The sequence below is a fragment of the Ursus arctos genome, unplaced genomic scaffold (assembly GCF_023065955.2).
Source record: "Ursus arctos isolate Adak ecotype North America unplaced genomic scaffold, UrsArc2.0 scaffold_14, whole genome shotgun sequence".
Taxonomy (NCBI): Eukaryota; Metazoa; Chordata; class Mammalia; order Carnivora; family Ursidae; genus Ursus; species Ursus arctos.
The window spans coordinates 7,892,257-7,912,262 of NW_026622808.1; the positions used below are offsets into that span (position 1 = coordinate 7,892,257).

At 45.3% G+C, this 20,006-nt stretch overlaps 1 non-coding gene across 1 annotated transcript; it reads left to right on the plus strand.

Annotated features, from left to right (window-relative positions):
* The first annotated feature begins 13,702 nt into the window (after window positions 1-13,702).
* Window positions 13,703-13,829, plus strand: LOC113271353 (small nucleolar RNA SNORA25). The gene has a single exon (XR_003322123.1). It is a non-coding gene; the product is annotated as a small nucleolar RNA SNORA25 (small nucleolar RNA).
* The last annotated feature ends 6,177 nt before the right edge of the window (window positions 13,830-20,006 follow it).

Sequence of the window (20,006 nt, forward strand, 5' to 3'; positions counted from 1 at the left end):
CTGCTTAAAATTCTCTCTGTCTCTCTCCTCCCCCACCCCGCCCCTCTCTCCACTAGCTCACACTCTCACTCTCTCTCTCTCAAAAAAAAAGAAAAGAAAAAGATTACTGACATAAAGTAATCACACCTGGACCAGAGATGCTGCCGTGAGCAGGAAGGAGGAGGTGAAATTAAAGACACGTCTTACGTGTGAAAAAGAAGTTGCCAACTCATCATATGGGGAGTGAGAAGCCAGGAGTTGAGAAGGTTCCAAGCTTCCAACCACAGGTGATGGAGGGGTTAGTGCCTTATTGGCTGAGATGGGTGTCTGGGTGCCCTCCAGGCCTGCCTGACAAAGACTGAAAGCATGAGAAAGAGAGGATTCATCCATCTTCTCTCTTTCTCCAAGAGTCAGTACCGTGGAGTGGTTGAAGGACCGACTTTGGTGTCATGCGGCCAAGCCTCCTGTCACTTACGAACTGAGAACCTTGAGTGACCTTCCATCTCCTTACCTGTGAAGTGGCTATAATAATGCCTCGCTCATAGAATCGTGTGCGGGGCTAAATGCAGTGGCCGGCATATGAGACATCGTGGTGGAATAGATAGGGAAGGAGGCCAGGGTTCTAGCCCTAGTTAGGTCGCTCACTCACTGCCTGACCTCAGTCCAATGACTGCTCCTATCTGAACCTCCATTTGTTCATCTAAAAGACAGGGAAATACCCACTCATGGGGTTGCTATGACAATTGGGTTAGAAAAATATGGCAAGTGCTAACATGGACTCTGGTGGGTTTTGGCTGGTGACCTACATTCAATCAGATGCTTGTGCTCTTAGGCTTTAAAAGAGGGTGGAGAGAGGAACTGAAGCTAGGAGAGAGGTGGGGCTGGGGGTGACAGTCATGTGCAAGGGACAGTGGTCCCAGCCTCGGTGTCCAGGCCAGAGAGGTCAGCAGTGCAAGCTCTGGCTTCTGGAGTTTAAAGTTGCTGACACAGGGGTGCCTGGGTGGCTCAGTCGGCGAAGCCTCTGACTCTTGGATTCGGCTCAGGTCCTGATCTCAGGGTCCTGGGATCAACCCCACATTGGGCTCTGCACTCAGTGTGGAGTTTGCTAGAGATGGTCTTCCTTTTCTTCTCCCTCTGCTTCTCCCCTGCTTGTTCGCACTCTCAAATAAATAAATAAATAAATAAATAAATAAATAACATCTTAAAAAAAAATAATAAAGATGCTGGTACAGCCTTTTTCTTTTCTTTCTTTCTCCCTTCCTTCCTCCCTCCCTCCCTCCCTCCCTCCCTCCCTCCCTCCCTCTCTCTCTCTCTCTCTCTCTCTTTCTTTCTTTCTTTCTTTCTTTCTTTCTTCTTTCTTCTTTCTTTCATGGAACCTGTTCTGTGGCAAGCTTTTGCTATTCTGAGTGCAAAGCCCCATTTTGTTCCTGCCTATTTGCTCTGTCTGGTTATCTAATCTTTCTGAGAACTCTGTGCATTACCCAATAGCCTCAAAATTGTGTGTGGTTTTTTTCTGCTTTAATCTGCTTCAGTCCATTTCTGTGCTTATGCTAGGGATCCTGCTTACGCAAGCGCCCAGGAGGATGCCTGGCATGGAGTAGGAATTTCGAATTGATTCCTTTCTCCTTTTGGCTCCTGATTCTCCAAGTCTTCCCTTCCACTCAAGTTTTCTTTTCTTTTTTTAAGATTTTATTTATTTATTTGACAGAGAGAGACAGCGAGTGAGGGAACACAAGCAAGGGGAGTGTGAGCGGGAGAAGCAGCTTCCCGCGGAGCAGGGAGCCCAATGCGGGGCTCCATCCCAGGACCCTGGGATCATGACCTGAGCTGAAGGCAGACGCTAACGACTGAGCCACCCAGGCGCCCCTCCACTCAAGTTTTCTTTTAGCTACATGATGCTCTGATGAGTGGGAGGAAAGCCAGTCCCATGGCAAGAAAACACGGAGTGGCTCCATCCCATAACCGCTCTTCCCAGCAAAGATCATTCCACAGGCTAACAAACCTGGGGTGGAGAACTTGCCAGTTTTTTAAATGAAAGGGGTTTTGAGGACAAACATGTACTTGTTCACCAAACCCCAAAATGTGACACCAAGGGACATCTGTGAACGCTTAGGAGCAAAACCTGGGGAACTAAGAAACAGAAGTATCCATTTACGTGATAAGGATCTTTGGGATTTCAAAAATGGATGGACCTCATGAAGAACCCAGAAGAGGAAGGGTGTCACAAACTATCTGGGTTCACAAAAGGTTTCTTTAAGCCATGGATAGTGGAAGGGCATCAGATGGCGAAGAGGACACTGGGGAGTTTAAAGAAGTACATCCTTAATATTCTTGGATGAAAATTGCCTCTGGTTTCTGCAAAACACCCTACGTATGACTCAGAATATTCTTTCATTTTTCCAAAGCTGCTTCCCCAGGCTCTTTGCTATGAGACTCTCCAAATCTTCCAATAATTTGTTTCTTGCGTATGCTAACTAGAGTCTGTTTCTGTTGTTTGCAACCAAGGAACCCTGACAGATTCAACTCGTTATGGCCATAGTAACAATCCCTAATTGTTAGAAAGTTGCTGCTTTCGCAAGCTCAGCTCTCTGCTCCTTGTAACTTCTACCCCGTTTCTGTTTTCTGAAGCAACTGTTTCCTGTTTTCTGGAGCAACTTTGAGCCAATGTTCTCCATATGATGGCCTTTCAATTGTTTGAGGATAAGATACTTTCCCTTAGTCCTTTATTTCCTGGGATAAACAGCCCTGATCTCTCACCAGTGAATTAGAACGTAATTTCCAACTTTGTCAACATGCTGGTACCACTCCTCTGAACCCTTAAAATGTGACCCCCAACAGAGAAACATGAAAGTTATAATAGGATCATTGTTTCTCCTGGTCTCTTCCCTAATTACCTACACGACCACTTTTTTTTCCATAGCAACAGGACATTGTTGGATTATATTAACTGTATTGTCAGCTAAAACTATTTTTTAAAACTCATTGCTTCATCATATAAACCAGACAAAATCTTCGGAAATTACAAAATACAAATAAACAAAAGATAAATTGCAAAGGCTCTCACCACTCCCCACCTCGTGATAATCACTATAAAAACATTCTTGTAAAATCTTCCAGACTATTCCGTGTTTATTATGTTGTCTTTTCCATCGGCCATACACTACCCCAATGTAGGTTGTGTTTTTAACTAGTACCCTCTGGATAGGTTCTGTACATTTGTGTTTTGTTCGGCAATTGCACACAATGCTTGGATTAACATTCTTATACATCCATCTTCGTATATTCTCTGGCTACTTTCCCCACCTTTACTGAGATATCATTGACATTTAATATTGTCTAAGTTCCAGGCATTGATGTGACACATTTATATATTGTAAAATGATTTCCATCATAGCATTAGCTAACACTTCCCTCCCATCACATAGTTACCATGTCTTTTTTGCAGTGAGAACATTTAAAATCTACTCTCTTAGCAACTTCAAAGTATGTAATAGAGTATTATTAGCTATAATCACCTTGCTGTACATTACGTCTCCAGAACTTGTTAATCCTATAACCAGACGTTTGTACCATCTGACCAATATCTCCCCATCTCCCCCACCTTGCAGCCCCTGGTAACCCCCACTCTGAGCTTGGCTGTTTTAGGTTCTGCATATGAGTGATAACACACAGTATTTTTGCTTCTCTGTCTGACTTAGCATAACGGCTGATTTCTTTAAAATTCCTACGGGTTGGGGGACGCCTGGGTGGCTCAGTTGGTTAAGCATCCGACTCTTGGTTTTGGCTCAGGTCATGATCTCAGGGTCCTGGGATCGAGCCCTGCATCAGGCTCTGCATTTGGTTCAGAGTCTGCTTGGAATTTTCTCTGTCCCTCTGCCCCTCCCCCTGTGCGTGCTCTCTCTCTCTCTCTCTCTCTCATAAATAAATAAATAAATAAATAAATAAATAAATAAATAAAATATAAAAAATTCCTAGAAGTTGAATTGCTAATTCAAAAGATATGTTTCCTTGTGAGGCTTTTAATTATCTATCACCAAATTACCCTCCAGAAAACAATTTACACTCCCATCAGCCAATTATAAAAGGCTCTAAGACTCCCGAATTTTCACATGAGGTCCCGCCATGCCAGGTGTCTATAAGTCTTCATTGATTTTAAGCTACATGGAATACTGTATTTACACTTCTTTAATTGTATGCAATTGGCTCTAGTGTCTCTCTCCCACCCGTTGAGATGATTATTACACGAGCGCTTCAGTCTAACCTCTTGAGAGGCAAGGATGAGCTTGAAGAGCCTTGACGTTCTGTCAAGTCTGGGAATAGTCTTCCATTCTCATTTTGCAGCCCCTGCAAATCTGACTTAGTGTCTCTGCTGTTTTCACCCAAGTCACAGATGACACTGTTGAAAAGGCGGCCAAGAAGTGGGTCCCCCCACAATCTACGAGGCACGTCTTCAGCCTGAAAGATACTCATCTATGAGCCAACCCAACAGCTCGGGTGGCAATTTGCATGTCAATGAGTCTTTCTCAAGGGCCCACCCACAATCCAGCAACTAAGATGGCCAGCACCTCGGGATGGGGCTCCAACCCCCCGTTGAGTGTCTGCTCTGGTTCGTTGATACCCGGGGGCTGTCAACTGTTGAGTCTAGGATCATGCTTGCATCCATGTATCCAGCACCAAGGTGAAACAGATGTTAGTAGTTAGTCATATTTGTCTCGTAGATCCTTTTTTTAAGAGGAACTAGGATGTCTCAGACACAACTAAAATCCCACTCGCATCCCCTTCCCACCTCCAAACGGAGGAGTATGTCATTGCTTTCCATTTTGTACATTTACTATTTTTAAAGATTTTATTTATTTATTTGGGGAAGACAGTGATAGAGAGAGCACGAGTAAGGTGGAGGCATAGAGGGAAAGATAGAGGGGTTCGATCCCAGGACCCCAAGATCATGACCTGAGCCAAAGACAGATGCTTCACTGACTGAGCCCCCCAGGCATCCCATAATCTCACATTTAAAGAAAATCCCCTGCTGAAAAGGAATTGCTGTGTCATAGGGTGCGCGTGTCTTCAAATTTATATTACCCGTTTCCTCCACAAGTACCAGTTGGTTCCAATGTATATTCCTGCCAAGACCAGAGGAGTTCCTTCTTTCCCCCATTCTCCCAACATTTGGTATTGTCAGACGTCCCAACAGTTGCCAAACTTTTGGGTATGAAGCAGTTTCTCAAGATTTTAATTTGCATTCCCCTGAATATTAGTGACAGTGGGCATCTTTTCTTTTCTTTTTTTTTTTTTTTAAGATTTTATTTATTTATTTGACACACAGAGAGAGCACAAACAAGGGAGTGGCAGACAGAGGCAGAGGGAGAAGTAGGCTCCCTGCTGAGCAGAGAGCCTGATGCGGGCTCGATCCCAGGACACAGGGATCGAAACCTGAGCATAAAGCAGATGCTTCTTGGACTGAGCCACCTAGGTGCCCCAGGGCATCTTTTCCTAAGTGTTTTGGTTATTTTGAGTTTCTTCTTCTAGGAGCTGAGTTGTAACTGTGCCAGCCAGCCTCCAATATGGCCCCCAATCATCTCTACTGAGTGGTGTTCACACCCTTGTGTGGGCCCCTCCTGCCTTGTGCCGGGACTGGTGTGAGACTGATGGCATATGGCAAAAGAAATGGCATGTCACTTCCAAGGTTAGGTTATAAAAGACACTGCAGTTTCTCTCTTGGTTATTCTCTTTCTCTTGGATCACTCCATCTGGGAGAAGCCAGCTGCCATGCTGTGAGGATCCCTTTGGGGAGGCCCACATGGCAAGGAACTGAGGTCTCCAGAAAACAGCTACGTGAATAAATTTGGAAGTGAGTACAATCCGGATGACTCCAGCCTTGGAGACATCTTGCCTGTTAGAACTACCCAGCTGAGAGACCCCTGAATTCCCAGCTTTCTAGAAGACGATAAATGTTCGTTGTTTTAAACTGCTGTTTGGGGGTAATTTTTTTGCAGCAACAAATAACTAAAACAACGTTCTGGGGACTTTTTTCTATTGGGTTGTTTTTTCTCTTTCTTCCAGATCTGGAGAAATTGTTTTAAATATTCTTTTTTTTTAAAGATTTTATTTATTCATTTGACAGAGATAGAGACAGCCAGGGAGAGAGGGAACACAAGCAGGGGGAGTGGGAGAGGAAGAAGCAGGCTCCCAGCAGAGGAGTCCGATGTGGGACTCGATCCCAGAACGCCGGGATCACGCCCTGAGCCGAAGGCAGACGCTTAACGACTGAGCCACCCAGGCGCCCCTGTTTTTAATATTCTAAACACTAATCTTTTGTTGGTTACAGAAGAAATATCTTCTCCCAACCTTTGACTCATCTTTTTTGCCTTATTTTTGGTGCTTTTTGATAACAAAGCTTTAACATTTAATATAATCGAATTTAGCAGGGTTCCCCCCCTTTCTGTTTATGCTCTTCATACTTGAGGTTGAAAATCCTTCACTACTTCAATGATAAAAAAGATAGTGTTCTGCATTTTTCTTTAAATGGTTTAAAGAATTTTTAGATCTTTAATCAATCTGGAATAGTTGTTGAACTGAATTAACCAGACTCTTTCCTAACAGTTTTCTTTGTAATTCATTTTGAAAGAATTTGTTGTGGGGGCGCCTGGCTGGCTCAGTTGGAAGAGCGTGCAACTCTTGATCTCAGGGTCATGAGTTTGAGCCCCACGTAGGGTGTAGAGATCATTTAAATAAATACATTTTTTTAAAAAAGAGTTTAAAAAAATGTTGTTGTGCATTTTTCTTGGTGCTGACAAAGACCAGAACAAAATGATTATGAAGCAATGCTATTGTCCGCCTTCTTCTGACAAAACAAACTTATCCCTTCTTGTTTCTTTGATTGCTCCAAATATTGGGACAGGACATAGACACCAATGATTCGTCTTGGTGGGTCAGCATCCGAACCTCTTTGTCTTGAGAAGCCCACGCTCTTGTAAGTGTTAGTACAAAGCAAAGCTGAGTGTTGCTGACCCCCTCTTTCCCAGCCTCTCCTCCAGCAAGACTGTGAATGCATAACCTAGGATGTGCTAATCAGGCATATTCTTCTTGGAATTTTTTTTTTAATTTTAATTTTTTAAAGTCATCTCTACACCCAACACGGGGCTCGAACTCACAACCCTGAGATCAAGAGTCGCAGGCTCTACCGACCGAACCCACCAGGCGACCCTTCCTCTTAGGCTTTGAGTGCAAAGAATCATCAGCGATTATGAGGTCATGCTTTTCAAACTTGACTTTCAGTTTTTCTCTATACACACGCATCTATATTTGATATCACACCGTACATACCGTTTGGTGACTTCCTTTTTCTCATTCCAACAATATAAATAAGCATTTCCCCCATCAAAGGGACGGCACAAGACAACTTGCAACAAGGACATGTCATTCCAGCACACGATGTGCTATTCACATTCAAGTAACCCTGCTATTTGACTTAGAGGTTGATTCAAATTGTTCACTATTATAAACAACACTGCCAACTTCTGATTCAAATCGGCACAAGGCGGGGTGCCGGGGTGACTCCGTCGGTTGAGCGTCTACCTTGGGCTCAGATCATGATCCCAGAGTCCAGAGATCAAGCCCAGCATCAGGCTCTCTGTTCAGTGGGGAGCCTGCTTCTCCCTCTCCCTCTGCCTGCTGCTCCGCCTGCATGTGCTCTCTGTCAAATAAAGAAATAGAAATCTTTTTTAAAAAATGGCATATGATGAGCAAGTTCTACTATGACCTCTCCAATTCTCAAGAACTCATTCATCCAACAAATATTTCTTGAGGGTCTCCCATGGGTTATGCACTGTTCCCGTTGGTAAAGATAAAGAAATGAACAAAATGGACAGATGTCTCGACCTTTGTTGCAGTTTACATCCCGGTAGGGTGAACAGTAATGATGCGACATGTCCATAACATACACGCAAAGACACACGACACTCATAAAATACCAGTAATGATGGCAGGTCCCACTTACTAAATGTTTGCAACCTGCCAGTCATTGTGCCGGGCCTTTTGTGGGCAGTTAATGCACAGGCGCTATTTCATCAGCTCCGTTTTTTCGGAGAAGGCCACTGGCATTTTGCCTTTCTCCTGCCCCGCCATTAATGCAGGAAGACTTGAGGTTACATCGGTGATATCTATCTTCTACCCAAAGCCTATGATGGGAGCAAGAGGAAGATGCCACTTCCTAGAGCCGTGGCGTCCCAACTGACAGCTGGTGTTCGTCAAGGAAGTGGTCTAGGGTCTGTGCTTCCAAAGCCTCACTCTAGCTGTAGACTGGGAAGGACAAGGGACCCTGCTCCCATGAGAATACAGGCGATTTGTCTTCTACTCATTTGCAAACATCAGATCATATTTGTTCAAGAGCAAATTAAGAGATCAACAACAAACAAGCAAGCAGAAACAGACCCATAAATACAGGGAACAAATTGGTGGTTGCCAGAGGGTGTGGCGGGAGGAGTGGGAGGTCCAGGCTTCCAGTCATGCAACGAATAAGTCACAAGGATAAAAGGTATATCAGGAATACAGTCAATGATACTGTACCAGCATCATGTGGAGACAGGTGGCAGATACGCTTGTGAGCACAGCGTACCATAACTTGTCCACTCACTCTGTTGAATGCCTGAAAGTCACGTAACGTTGTGTGTCAACTATACTGCAATTTTTTTTAAAAAGCAAAAAAAAAAAGAAAAAAAGAAAATTAAGCGAACAAAAGCAACATGGGGTCCATGAAAAAAACAGAGAAGGAAAAAAAAACCAAAGCAGATGTGCGATTGGAGGTCTACAGGAAAAGCAAGCCACTGAGAGAGCCATCTGTTGGCAGATGGACAGGAAGACGTGGGCAAACTTTTTATGCATCCACCCTCAGATATAAGAAGACAGGAAATATCGAATCATAAGGGAAAAATAGACCCAGGTGAAAAGGCAACAGACCGAGATAAATAAAAGTAGCATTAAACGGGGGATAAAAGAGGAGTGCGAGGAAACCATAAACAAAAGCAGGGGTATCTGGGTGGCACAGTTGGTTAAGGGTCTGACTCTTGATTTTGGCTCGGGTCATGATCTTGAGGTTACAGGATCCAGCCCTGTGCCAGGCTCCATGCTGGGCGTGGAGTTGGCTTGGGATTCTCTCTCTCTTTCCCTCTGCCCCTCGCCATGGGCACACACTCTCTCTCTCTAAAAAAAAAAAAAAAAAAAAAAAAAAAAAAAAAAAAAAAAGCAGATTATAATTCACAGCTCCCTTCACAAAGGGTAGAATTGATGTTACAAAAAAAAAATGGATTGGACAATACCGTATGTTGGCAGAGCCCTGGAGCAACTAGGACTCTTGCACATTCCTTACGAGAAACGTGACAATATCCAATACGACGAACATAGTCTATGACCTAGTGGTTCCGTGGTAATTCCACTCCCAAGCAGATATGCACTAAGGCAATGGTTCCAAACTTGGTTCCTAAAATCCTGACGTCTGGGGGCCCCTGGGTGGCTCAGGCTCGGGTTAAGCAACCAACTCTTAATTTCAGCTCAGGTCATGAGCTCAGCGTCCTGAGATCAAGCCCCACGTCGGGCTCCACGCTCAGTAGGGAGTCTGCTTGAAGACTCTCTCCCTCTCCCTCTGCCCCTCCCTCAGCTTGTGTGCATGTGCTCTCTCTCTCGCTCTCAAATAAATAAATCAATCTTTTAAAAACATATAAAAAAATAAATAAAATCCTCATGTCCAAATCAGACACTGTATCAGTTACATCAGAACGTCTTGGGGATGTGAGCCAGCCAAGTTTGGGTACGACTGCTCTAGAGAAATCCTCGCGTGTGGGCACTGGATGACATGTTTCCAGCAGTGTTGTTTGCAATTGCAAGAATCCGGGAATTTCCCGGCGTCCGTGGGCAGAATTCATACGACATGGTGTATTCACACAATGAAATGCTACAGCACAGTAGAAACTAATTGCGGCCACATCCATCAACAGAGATGCATGCCACAGACGTAGTGTTAGGGAGGAAGCAGAAGCAACTCACAGAAGAGCACATACATGCATTTACATAAGGGAAAATTGCACTAACGGAACAATGCATTGTATAAAGATACGTATGTTTGTTGCAAGACTATGATAAGCCCAGGGGCGCCTGGGTAGCGCAGTCGTTAAAGCGTCTCCTTCGGCTCAGGGCGTGATCCCGGCGTTCGGGGATCGAGTCCCACATCGGGCTCCTCCGCTGGGAGCCTGCTTCTTCCTCTCTCACTCGCCTGCTGTGTTCCCTCTCTCGCTGGCTGTTTCTCTGTCACATAAATAAATAAAATCTTAAAAAAAAAAAAAAAGACTATGATAAGCCCAAACTTCAGAACAGTGGTTACGGGAGGGGAGGGAAGAGGGGGTTGGTTCTAAGAGACTGTTTATTGCTTGATTTTTTAAGCTGACAACGGCACTTATATTTGATAAATGTGTTATAAATATTACTCCATCGACTTTAATGATTTCATTAACTATTTTTAAAGAATCTTAAAATTGTGAAAAGTGAATATTCACGTGTAGGAACCAACTTGAAAAATTCTTTCAAGCTTCAGAGGAAAAGAATAAAGAAATCAAAAAATGAGGGAAAAAATCATAACCATACAGGGTACCAAATAGCCATAATTATATCTTTTTTTTTTAATTATAATGCAAGGGGGCGCCTGGGTGGCAGAGCGGTTAAGCGTCTGCCTTCGGCTCAGGGCATGATCCCGGCGTTATGGGATCAAGCCCCACATCAGGCTCTTCCGCTATCAGCCTGCTTCTTCCTCTCCTACTCCCCCTGCTTGTGTTCCCTCTCTCGCTGGCTGTCTCTATCTCTGTCGAATGAATAAATAAAATCTTTAAAAAATAAATAAATAAATTATAATGCAAGGAAAGTAGAAACTTAAAAAAAATCTCACCACTTAAAATTTAATTTAAGTAAGCTTAGAAGAGCATAAAAACTTCTGGAACCAAAAACCATGAAGAAGTATTTCTAAATCTGAAATGCAAACGAATGTAAAACTACATTAAGATTATCGGGTAAATATATTGGGTTAAACTGGTTGAAGCTAATTCCTTGCTCATGAACTTGAATATTTCCTGACGTAAATTCTTAGAAGTAGAATCACTGACATGTACAGATATTTTAAAAATGGTTGTTAAAAGCATGAACCAACAGGGAAGATTCTGTAAAAGCAAACATTCATATGGAAGAAAATTCTACAAAACCATAATGTCAGAGTTTGCTTTTGAATAGTGAACTGAGAGATGACTTGCTTTTTTACTTGTCTGTGTGTTTAATGACATAATAATGACAAAATGGAATTTTATAAGGTGTACGAGGTAATTGCAGCAAAGAGCACTCCTGGGTCTTCCCTGGAAAAGTTCGTTCATGGTGAAAACAATTTGCTTAGTACTGAAGAGCTAAGTTAAAAGAGTTGGCTTCCCAGCCAGAGCCTCGGAATCAAAGGACCTCATCATGGTGGCCAGCCTCCATTGACCCCCAGCATCCCTACCTCCTGGTATCCTCGCCCTTAGGTAGCTCCCCTTCCAACACTGTATGAGGATTGGTCTGGGAGACCAACAGAATGTGGTAGAAGATACTGACACTTTCATCTTGGTCATTCTCTTTCTTTTGGATGAATTGTTCTGGGGGAAGTCAGCTGCCATATTGTGAGAAGCCCTCTGGAGAGGCCCATGAAATGCAAAATTAAAGCCTCTGGCCTATGGGCACATTATGCCGCCATCTTGGGTGTGGCTCCTTTGGCCCCAGTCAAGCCTTCCAATGAAGCAACTCCAGCTGACATCCTAACTGAAACCACGTAAGAGACTTTAAGCCAGAACCACCCAGTTAGACCACACTTGTGTTCCAGACCCTCAGAACCTATGTGAGATAGAATAGGTTTTTTAAGTTTTTTTAACTTAAGTAACCTCTACACTCAATGTGGGGCTTGAACTCATGACCTTGAGATCAAGAGCCCCACACACTTCTGACTGAACCAACCAGGTGCCCCTTATTTGTCGTTTTAAGCTGCTAATTTTGGGGGTAATTTGATCCATAGCAACAGATAACTGATATACACTCTTAAACTGGGTCAGTAGCTTTAAGCACCAGAAGGAGATAAATGACGGGAAGACAAAAGGGGATGAGGAGGGACGTGTTTGAGAAGACACAGAATCCTTTATGAAGTAATTATACCTTCAACCATTGCCCCTATCTCAGGCCATATGGGGACTCTTGACCTGTCTTCTCAAATTGGAGGACACCAAGGGAGGTCCCTGTGAGGTAGAAGAGAAAGTCTGGGATGGGGCCATGTAACCCCTTTCTTCCTGAAGTCATTAACTGCCAGTTGGCAGCTCACTAGTGTGGGGTGGCCTCCTTGGGCACACAGAAGATGGTGCCTCACCCCTGCCATTTCATACAAGAACACCCATACAAGAAAGGCCCACCATCCTGGGTAATGGTGGGCTGACCCGGGAGAGCCAGTCCAGCTGACCAAGGAGGGAGTCTCCTACTGGGGGTTGGAGAGGCTGAGGGTCTGAAAGTTTGACCACCTGCCTTTGAAGGTCTACCCAGCCTAGGACCTTGGACAGACACTGTCAGGGTCATTGCCTAGACCAAGGACAGCATCACAGCCAAATCCTACCTGGGATCCCCACAAAAGCACAGCTACCACCAGACATGGAGGGACGAATCAAACAGAAGCCCAGCCTGGCAGAGAAAGGAGAGGTCCTCCTTGACTTCCCACAAGGGGGCTCTTGGAGCAGACACGAGGGACTGCAAGGAGGAAGGGAAGGAGCACCAATGGACAAAACTCTCCTCTGCTTCCCGAGCCCAGGGCAGGGGCTCTGCACCGGACTACCGTAGAAAATACCCACCTGAATGTGCCAGAAGGTTTCCTTGAAATGAAACTATATTAAACTGGAAATGGCTGGACACAGCTGATATTTATAAGATTGGGCTAACTTCAGTTTTTCCACTGCCGGGCATGAGTAGGGTTTTTTTTTTAGAGAAAAGGAAGTTAAATTTAAAAATAAAGTAAACCTCTTGTTGGCACAAGGCAAAGTGGAGATTGTTCAATTAAAGCTGTTAAATGAGCAGTGAGACCTGAGGCATATATCTGACTTCCTCTTGAATGCTAAGTTGGTCAAGGTCCCCATGTGGGCACGCTGCCCTCTTCTAAGACCTTCCACAATTATAAAGGCAGTTTAAAAAAAAAAAAAAACTGTCTACAGTCTCTTGCCCCCGTGTAAGTACCATCCCTTCTTCGATTCTAGACCAGCTGTCCAACGGAACTTTCCTTGATGGTGGAAGTGTCCTATGTCTGCCCTGTCCAATATGGCAGCCACTGACCACACGTGGCCACTGGGCACTGGGAAGGTGGCTGATGCCAACTGAGGGACTGACTCTAAAATTGTATTTTAATTAATTTAAACGTAAACAGCCACACGTGGTTAGTGCCACACACTGGACAGTGGGGTGCGAGATGGAGTCGGGTGTATTTCTTTCCACTGAACTTTCGGACGTTGGGGGGGCGTGTCCTTGTCCGTTTGCTGCCTCGATTTGGGTCGAGCTTTCTGACGCTTGCACACCACCCACCCATCCTTCCTGATGTGTCCTCAGAACCAAATCGAGGAGAGCATTTACAGTAATGCTTACATGGGGAAAATCTGAGCACGGACTGGATTCTGATAATATTAAGAAATGACTTAGGTCATTTCAAAGAGGAATTTGGGGCCTGAAACCAAGAGCTCTTAATGCTGTGATCAAATATTGAAATTCTCCATAGGATATAATAGTTACTCCATAGTGCCATGGTTTCCTGAGGAGATAGAAGATAAAAAAAGAAAGAGAGAAATTACTAAAATTGCATACTGAAGTATTTACAGATAAAATAACGTGCTGTCTGCAATTTGCTTTAGATAATGGAGTGGGGAGTGAACAGAGGAGACAAGATGGGTTGCTAATTGTTGAAGCTGTGTGATGGGTTCGTGAGCTTGCCTTCGATTAGTCTATTTTACACGTGTGTACTTTTTTAATTTAAAAAAATTGAGATGGGGGATGGGGTAACTGGGTGTTGGGCATTAAGGAGGGCACTTGATGGAGTGAGCACTGGGTGTTGTATGCAACTGATGAATCACTAAATTCTATCCCTGAGACTAATAATACACCGTATGTTAACTAACTTGAATTTAAATAAAATCTTTTTAAAAAGTAAGCATTTTAAACAAAATGGGAAAAGGCTTATACTATGATATCAAGTAGAGGAGAAAAGGGGCTACCCGGCTGGCTCAGTCAGCAGAGCCCGTGACTCTTGATCTTGGGGTCGTGAGTTTGAGCCCCACGTTGGGCGTGGAGCTTACAAAAAACTAACTAACTAAAAAACTACTAAAAAAAAAAAAAGAAGGGGGAAAAAGCAAGCCACAAGGGACTCCTGGGGGGCTCAGTCAGTGAAGCGTCTGCCTCGGGCTCAGGTCATGATCTCAGGGTCCTAGGATCGAGCCCATGGCTCACCTGCTTCTCCCTCTCTCCCTCCCCCTGCTTATGCTTCCTCTCTCGCTCTCTCTCTCGCTCTCAAATAAATAAAATCTTTTTACAAAGCCGCAAAATGATAAGCATACAATAAAATGAGGAATTCACTTAAACGGGAAGAAATACATAACGTCATGTCAGGTTAGGATCCAGATGGCGGAATTCAAATCCTGGCTGGAACACCAACCTGGTTTCGGGAATTGTTTTAGTTTTGCTCAACCTCTGTCTCCTTATCTGTGGAATGAGGCTCATACTGGAATGTACCCTTTAAAATTGCGGTGGAGAGTAAATGAGCCCATTTACGAAATCCTTGGCCAGCATCTGGAGAACAAGTCCCATCACTTCTATCTGGGAAATTGATTTGTAAGGGGCTGCTATGGTACCATCACCTTATCCAATTTTCCATCCAATTATCCAAGCTTCTTTTTATATCCAAGGAGGAAAATTAAAAAAATTAAAAGAACAGGGGCACCTGGGGGGCTCGGTCAGTGAAGCGTCTTAACTTCTGCTCAGGTCATGATCTCAGGTCCTGGGATCAAGTCTTGCATCGGGCTCTGAGCTCAGCAGTGGGTCTGCTTCTCCCTCTCCCTCTGCCCCTCCTCCCCATGCACGCACAAGCACACGCTCTCTCTTTCTCAAATAAATAAATAAAATATTTTTTAAAAAAATGAACAGAACAGTTCCTTCCGTTGCTACCTCTTGTGTTCTGAGAAACTGTTAGCAAAGTAATTGGATGACTTATCAGATGTTCTAAACTTTAGCAAAAGGAGAATTCCAGCTTATGTCTGGGTAAGTGGAATTCCCCGTGAAAACCCTGTTTTGTGGCCTTTGTGATACGTGTGAGGAAAGCATCTTCTGGAAGCTTCCTCTGGCCCACGGGGAGTAGGGGTGGTGGAGAGGGGTCTTGTGTCTGTGGTTCTCCTTATTAGTCTGACCCAAAAGGTCTCCACACTGATGGACAGACCTTTTGCAAGAGACGCAACACGTTTTCCCTTCCTACGAGGTTGGTGTCTTGTAACCAGCATATACCCTTCCATTGGCACTGCCTAGTTATGAGTCCCATCCGAGTGACAGTGATGCTTATGAAATTGTATTTCTAAAAGTTTTATTTATTTATTTGGGAGCGTGAGAGAGCACCAGCAGGGGGAGCAATAAAGGGAGAGGGAGAAGCAGGCTCCCCGCTGAGCAGGGAGCCCGACGTGGGGCTTGATCCTATGACCGACTGAGCCTCCCAGGTGCCTAAGAAATCAAAGTTCTTTCAGTAACATGAAAATCTCCCCTTATCCATTCCCTATCCCCTTTGCACTGGGTGATAGACATGTAAGGCCATAAAGTTCTGGTCCAGCTGTCTCTATTTTTGCTTAAGAATAATGACACTGAGGGGCGCCCGGGTGGCACAGCGGTTAAGCGTCTGCCTTTGGCTCAGGGCGTGATCCCGGCGTTGTGGGATCTAACCCCATGTCAGGCTCCTCCGCTATGAGCCTGCTTCTTCCTCTCCCACTCCCCCTGCTTGTGTTCCCTCTCTCGCTGGCTGTCTGTATCTCTGTCAAATAAATAAATAAAATCTTTAAAAAAAGAAAAGAATAATGACACTGTGTCTGTTACCCTGTTTTGGACTACTTTACAAAGACTGATTTCCGTTTTCTCCTCAACCATCAGTGGTAGTAAGTCAACTGAAACGACACTCAACCAGAGGGGGCGGGGAGAATATTGTGTGCGTAACCGAGAAGCCCAGGGGTAGGGTGAGCTTCAGGTACGGCTAACTCCAGATGCTGTATTATTTTCAGGAATTTCTCTCTCTCTCCATCACCAGGCTCAGCGTTCTGCTATACTGGCTTCATTCTCGGTCTCACTATAGCAAGGTGGTTTTCAGCAGCTCCGGACATATAATTGACCATCTTAGCCCCTCTGTTAGGGAAAGAAACACACCTCATTCCCAATCATTTGAGCCAAGTCCCAGCAACACCTTTCATTGGTCCAGAGAGGGTGATGTGGCCACCTCTGAACCGGTCGTTGAGATTTTGGTAGACTATTTTTGGTGCCAAAGCATAGGATTGACCCACTTTCACCACATAGATTTTGAGTTGAAGATGAATGGCTTCCCTTCAAAGCTCAAGAGGCTATTGAAAGAAGATGACAGATGGATACTAAGCAGACAAAAACAACAGCTGTCCACTCTGCAACCCATAACAATCTTTTTTTCGATGCCCTTTGATGCCATTGGCCAAACACATTCTTCCCTAACTTTGTGGCACTCTCCGTCCTTTGCCAGCAGCCTCATATTCCACTGTGTTGGCCTCTTGCCCAGGGAAATAAAATCTTCCTCAACACCATCAACGTCACCAGCTGTTTACTCCCAATATTCCCTCCTTTCTCTTTCAAAGTCACGGCCATCCGATGAATGAAAAGATGGAATACCATGGTATCTCCAAGCCTTCAGAGACTGTCTCGGAGCTGGAAAACTTCCAGAGACATCGTTCAGGCTTCTTTTGACCACACCATTGACCTACACATGGATCAGAAGAAGTAGATGATGGCTGGAGGTTCTGTGCAAATATTCCATCACATCCTGTATTTACGCTCCAGAAACACATGCCCCTCCAGCGTGCTGCACCTGGTCTCAGAAGGAAATCCCCTCATTCGGGGAATGTACAAGTGTTGTTGTTGTTGGTTTTTTTTTTCCACCCAGTTAGGGTTGGTTCTCTCAATATGTGTACCTACAGTATCGGGCATGGTGCTGAGGACACACCAGCTAGTCAATGATGCCTGCCCTGGTTCCCTTCTTGCCCTGTCCAACTGCCCTTAAAAAAACCAAAACCAGGGGTGCCTGGGTGGCTCAGTCGGTTAAGCATCCGACTGTTGGTTTTGGCTCAGGTCATGATCTCAGGGCCGTGAGATCGAGTCCCGCGTCAGGCTCCACGCTTGGAGGGGAGTCTGCTGGAGATTCTCTCCCTCTACGTCTCCCCCTGCTCATGCTCACTCTCTCTCTCAAATAAATAAATAAATCTTTAAAAAAAGAAAACATAAACAAAACCAAAAACCAACCAAACAAGCAAGAAAACTAAGTTAAGATGGAATCAGAAAAGAGGTACTGGGACTTTATCTGTAACGTATTTTTCGAGCTAGGTGGTAGGGTCTGTGAGTGCTTCTTGAATTCCCGGCTAGTCTTCTGAAATATTTCATAAATTAAATAAATTCTAAAATATGCAGGTTGCGGCTCAAGGTGACAAAGCAAAAAGCTAATCCCATTATATCACTCCCTGCTTGGCTCCCCAAGGCTCACAGGATGACGACAGCCCCTTGCAGGGCACACGAGATTCTGGCACACAAGGACTAAGATATGGCCCGGTCTTCCTTCTCCTTGCCTATTAAGGCCTGAATGTTTGTGTTCCCCACCCACCCCCCCAAAAAGTTTGTATGTTGAAGCTCTGATTAGGGTTAGATGCGGTCGTTCACGTGGAGCCCCCGTGATGGCATTAGTGTCCCTATGAGAAGAAGAACGGAGACCAAAGCTCTCTCCCCCTGCCCTGCAAGGACACAGCGAGAAGGTGGCTGTGTGCAAGCCTGGAGGGGAGCCCTCACCAGACTCTGAATCTGTAGGCACCTTGATCTGAGACTCCCCAGCCTCCTGAGAGGAATGCATATCTGACGTTGAAACACCCCATCCAAAGTATTTGGTGATAGCGTCTAACCCCCCCACCGCCAGCCATGGCTTCAGGTATCTTGAGCCACTCCCAGTTCCCTGAATGGGCTATGTTCGTTCTCAACTGGGTGTTTCAGAGCCTCTTCTCTCCCTTTCTTCACATGGCTAACTGCTATTCGCTCATTGCATTTGGTAGAATAAGCTGACAAAGAGGTTCCAGAACGTAGGGGCTTAAAGACTATACGTTTATTTTTGCTCTTGTAGTAAGTTCTGAGATGAGCTGTCCAGGTGAGTGGGCAGCTCAGCTCCTAGTGGTCATTCAAGGACCCAGGTTCCTTTCAGTTATTGCTCTGCCTGCTTCCAGAGCCTCATGGTCCCCTGCATGATTGAAGTTGGGTCACTTCCTCATGTAGATCCCACCTGCAGGAAGAAGGCCCACAGGGATGCTTTGAGGTCTAGACCAGGAAGTAGCCCTCATCATCTCCACACTTTCTATTGGTGATAACTAGTCATGGGATCACAACTAACTGCTGGGGATGCTGGGAAATGTAGTCCCTACTTCAGCAGCCATGTGCTTTCCTCTAGTTCTCCTATAATGAATGGAAGAAGGAATTTGAACCAGTGATTGAAGTTCAGACCTGGATTCCTGAATAGCCTTCACTGCCCTGACCTCCCTGTCTAAGTCAGATGTCCCTCTTACAAATACCTTGTGCGTTACAAAGCAGATATTTCTATGCTCACCTCTCACCTTCACCTGTCTCCTCATCTCCCCAGCTAGACTGTAAGCACCCTGTGTGAGATTGTAAACTCAATGCCTTGCACTTTTCTTCTGCACTTTTGAGTAAAAGGATGGAGGACCAGCTACTTAATTTGCAGGGCCCAGTACAAAATGAAAATGTGGAGCCCCTTGTTCAGAAGCGACAGAGAATTTTCAGATGACGGAAGAGCATTAAACCAAACCTGGCGTCCTTCTGGATGCAGGTCGCTGGGCACCCGCACAAGGCGTGCGCCCGTGACGCCAGCTTTGAAGGCGTGCACGAGCAAATGAATTGCATGGAGCAGCCCGCATCCTCCTTCCTAAGAGAAGCCATATAGCTGTTGTGTGATCTCGTGCAGTGGGTGGAGATGAGTCGAATCATGCTCATGAATATTGGAGAAGTCCATCCTTGTCCCTACAGGCTCAACTTAATAGGGATCACTTCAATGGTGAGGGCATTTCCCACGTTCCCTTGCTTGTCCTCTGGAGGGTGAGGACAGAGCCGCTCGTGGGCTGCCAAACACCCCAAAACCCAGCGGCATAGCATCCTGCCTTCCCCTCACCTGCGGGGGGCTCCTTCAGGGTGTCACCCTGCAGAATTCGTCATCATGACAATTTCTACCAGCCTCAGACACCCCTGGGGTTGCCGGGGAGACTCTGGAGTCCTTGCCAAGCAGTTCTCCAGCATCTGCTCAAACACCTCCAGCAACAGAGAACTTCCTACCTCCCCGGGCAGCTCCTTCTGTTTCTGACAGCTCCGCGGATGGAGTTCTTCCTAGAGTTGAGCCAAAACCTCCTTCCTCGTGACTTTCCCCGCTGGCTCAGAGCCACGCAGGAATTGTAATGCCGCCCCCACGCCCTTCAGGTGTCTAGAGGGCTCTGATGTCCACCTGAAGACAGAGGCTGCCAACAAGCAGCACAGAGATGGCATATGGACCACAGATGTATTGTGTTTAGCCCAGGCAAGACTCTTCTTCCTTCTTCTCCTTCTCCTTCTTTTTCTTCTCCTTCTCCTCCTCCTCCTCCTCCTCCTCCTCCTCCTCCTCCTCCTCCTCCTTCTCCTCCTCCTCCTCCTCCTTCTTC